Source organism: Theropithecus gelada, chromosome 4, assembly GCF_003255815.1.
Source record: "Theropithecus gelada isolate Dixy chromosome 4, Tgel_1.0, whole genome shotgun sequence".
Lineage (NCBI taxonomy): Eukaryota > Metazoa > Chordata > Mammalia > Primates > Cercopithecidae > Theropithecus > Theropithecus gelada.
Window position 1 is genome coordinate 155,807,176 of NC_037671.1, and position 3,852 is coordinate 155,811,027.

A 3,852-nucleotide genomic window follows, 5' to 3' on the forward strand; every position below is an offset into this window, starting at 1 on the left:
CTTAGCGCTGTGACACATTTGAAGACAAGTTCTTATTTTTCATCTTTTAGCATGCAGTCATTTGGAGTCCTTCTCTACTGATGGCTGAAATTAGTCGTCTAAGGAGAGCCAAATCTGCTCCATCCAGAAATGAAACCCACATAACACTTTATCATCTTTCAGACTCTTGACATTAACATATTTTAAATATTTACCTTTTAGTTTTATATTTATTTTGACATTTTATTATATTGCCTGCATGTCCTTTCTGTTCATCTATAACTATATTTTCTTTTTTTCTTAGATCAGGGATTGGCAGATGATAACCCACTGCCTTGTTTTTGTGTGATTTGCAAGATAAGAATGGTTTTTACATTTTAAGTGGTTTCTAGAATGTCAAAAAAATAATATTTTGTGTTACATGAAAGCTATGTGAAATTCAAATTTAAGCCCGTCTATAAAGTTTCATGGGAACATGGCCATGTTCATTCATTCACATATTTTGTATGGTTGCTCTTGCACTGCAAGGGAGAGTTAAGTCATTGCAACAAAGACCATATGGCCCTAAAATCCTAAAATGTTCACAATCTGGCCCTTCACAGAAAAGTTTGCTGACCCCTGCGCCAGATGACAAAAGGATGCTTGTTTAGTTTCCTTCGTGTATTATCTAGCCTTAGGCTTCCAGGCACTTGAAACTGCTTTCTAATGAAGATAATAATTCATATGTGTCACTAGAATTGGTTTTGACAAGGCCACTCAAAATCTATTAGCTAGGAAATGGTTTTACTGAAGTTTTTTTATAATCTACAAATCAAGTACATAGTGTATATGAAATGAATGTTTATCAGATAAATTAATGAGTGAATAACTGGCAAATCTGGTAGTGTGTGACCTCAGCAAGAAGCCAAGGAAAAGCATACTTGTTTCTGCTTCACATTTGCACAGAGCTTGATGACACGTACTTCAAGAAGCATATTCTTATCTTAGATTACAAAGTCTTTCGCAATGACTGTATAGGAGTTAAAGTGGCAGGAAAAACACCCTCTTCCTAGAGGTAATAGCATAGAATAACAGAACTGGATGGGAAACATTTCAGGCAGCTGCTGACTTTAAGCAGGACTACACTGGAATCATTCCCAAAAGATAAATTTGCTGTTTAATACTAATAATTAGGCCAGGTGCAGTGGCTCACGCCTGCAATCCCAGCACTTTGGGAGGCCAAGGTGGGTGGATCACCTGAGATCAGGAGTTCAAGACCAGTCTGGCCAACATGGTGAAACCCCCTCTCTACTAAAAATAACAAAAATTAGCTGGGCGTGGTGGTGTGCACCTGTAGTCCCAGCTACTTGGTAGGCTGAGACAGGAGAACAGCTTGAACCCAGGAGGTGGAGGTCGCAGTGAGCCGAGATCATGACACTGCACTCCAGCCTGGGCGACAAAACAAAACAAAAAACAAAACAAAACAAAAAACAAAACAAAACAAAACAAACAAACAAAAACCTAATAATTATCCAGAGACACAACTTCCTGTGCTTAGATATTTCAGAATATCACAACTAAACTCTTAAAAAGTTCTTAAGACCGGACGCCGTGGCTCCCACTTATAATCCCAGCGCTTTGGGAGGCTGAGACAGGCAGATTGCCTGAGCTCAGGAGTTCAAAACTAGCCTGCGCAACATGACATAACCTCGTCTCTACAAAAAATGCAAACATTTGCTGGGCTTGGTGATGTGTGCCTGCAGTCCCAGCTACTTGGGAGGCTGAGGCAGGGGAATCACTAGAACCCATGAGGTGGAGGCTGCAGTGAGTCATGTTTGCACCACTGCAATCCAGCCTGGGTGACAGTGTGTATTAGTTTGTTTTTATGCTGTTGATAAAGACATACCTGAAACTGGGAAGAGAAAGAGGTTTAATTGGACTTATAGTTCCACATGACTGGGAATCATGGTGAGAGGTGAAAGGCACTTCTTATATTGGCGACAAGAGAAAAATGAGGAAGAAGCAAAAGCAGAAACCCCTGATAAACCCATCAGATCTCATGAGACTTATTCACTATCATGAGAATAGCACAGGAAAAATCAGCCCCCATGATTTAATTACCTCCCCCTAAGTCCCTCCCACAACACATGGGAATTCTGGGAGATACAACTCAAATTGAGATTTCAGTGGGGACACAGTCAAACTATATCAGAGCGAGACCCCATCTCGAAAGAAGGGAAGAAAGAAAGAAAGAAAGAAAAAGAAAGAAAGAAAGAAAGAAAGAAAGAAAGAAAGAAAGAAAGAAAGAAAGAAAGAAAGAAAGAAAGAAAGAAAGAAAAAAAGAAAGAAAGGAAGGAAGGAAAGGAAGGAAGGAAGGAAGGAAAGAAGGAAGGAAGGAAGGAAGGAAAGAAAGAAAGAAAGAAAGAAAGAAAGAAAGAAAGAAAGAAAGAAAGAAAGTTCTTCTTGCTTTCCAGCTTAATTCTTCATGCAGTAGTATAAGCATATTTTTCAAGCCATTCATTCAATAACTTTATACATAGCATTTGTCTTAAAGTTTGATAGTTATGTCTCCTTTCTCCTAGTCATCTTATTCTCAGTTTGAGGGGTAGTGTTTGACATGTTTTTGTATGTTTAAAAGTTACCACCATCACTACTATCCCCAGTACTCACTCTGATGGGAATTAATAAATTGTGATAGTAAGAATATTGGACTTTGGTTAATCCATTTAGGCTCCTATAACCAAATACAATAAACTGACCCAATTTATAACTGAGTACATAACTGGGTACTATAAATAGCAGATTTTTTTTTTTCTCACAGTCTAGAGGTAGGGAAGTCCAAGATCAAGGTGCTGGCAGATTCAGTGGGTGTCTGGTAAGGGCCAACTTTCTCATAGATGGCACCTAATCACCTCTCAAAGACACCAACTCTTAATACTATCACATTGGACATCAGGTTTCAACACATGAAGTTTTGGGAGACACAGACATTCAGACCATATTAGACTTGGGGTCTGATATGGTTTGGCTCTGTGTCCCCACTCAAATCTCATCTCGAATTGTAATCCCTACATATGGAGGGAGGTGTACCTGGTGGGAGGTGTTTGGATCATGGGGACAGCTCCCCCATGCTGTTCTCATGATAGTGAAGGAGTTATCACGAGATCTGATGGTTTTAAAGGTGACAGTTTTTCCTGCACTCACTCTCCTGCTGCCTTGTGAAGAAGGTACCTGCTTCCCCTTCTGCCATGATCGTAAATTTCCTGAAGTTTCCCCAGCCATGGGGAACTGTGAGTCAATGAAACTTCTTTCCTTCATAAATTACCCAGTCTCAGGTATTATTTTTATAGCTGTGTGAGAACGGACTAATACAGAGTCTAAAAATCAAGATGTGAGTTCTGACTTGAGATGGTGTCTGCCATCTAAAGGATGCTTGGTGAGTTTTAGTAACTTTTGGTCTTGTTCTCTGTGAACCTGGATGATTTACTGACTGTCTCTGAGCTTCATCTATGACATGTGAGAAGAAAAATACTTTCTGAGTTGATATGGATATCAAACCATGTTTCAGAAAATGCTCACTAACCTATGACACATTATATAATTTCAAATTATTGTGACAAAATAAGAATCCAAAAATATAAGAAAAGTGTCTGCAAATGACAATACAAATTAAAAGGTTGGTCAATTAACTTTGGCCCCTGTCCTCTCCATGCCCACTACTAGATTTAAGAGAGAGAGGGTCCTTACTCTTGACTCGATAAACACAGAGCTTGGGGTCTATGCTGGAGGCCAGCCTCTTTCATTCAGGTCAATATGTCACTTCAGCAGGAACCAGGAACCCCCAGTTAATTCCAAATGAGGATTCTGATTGAGCTGGAAAGTGTACTGGAGCTT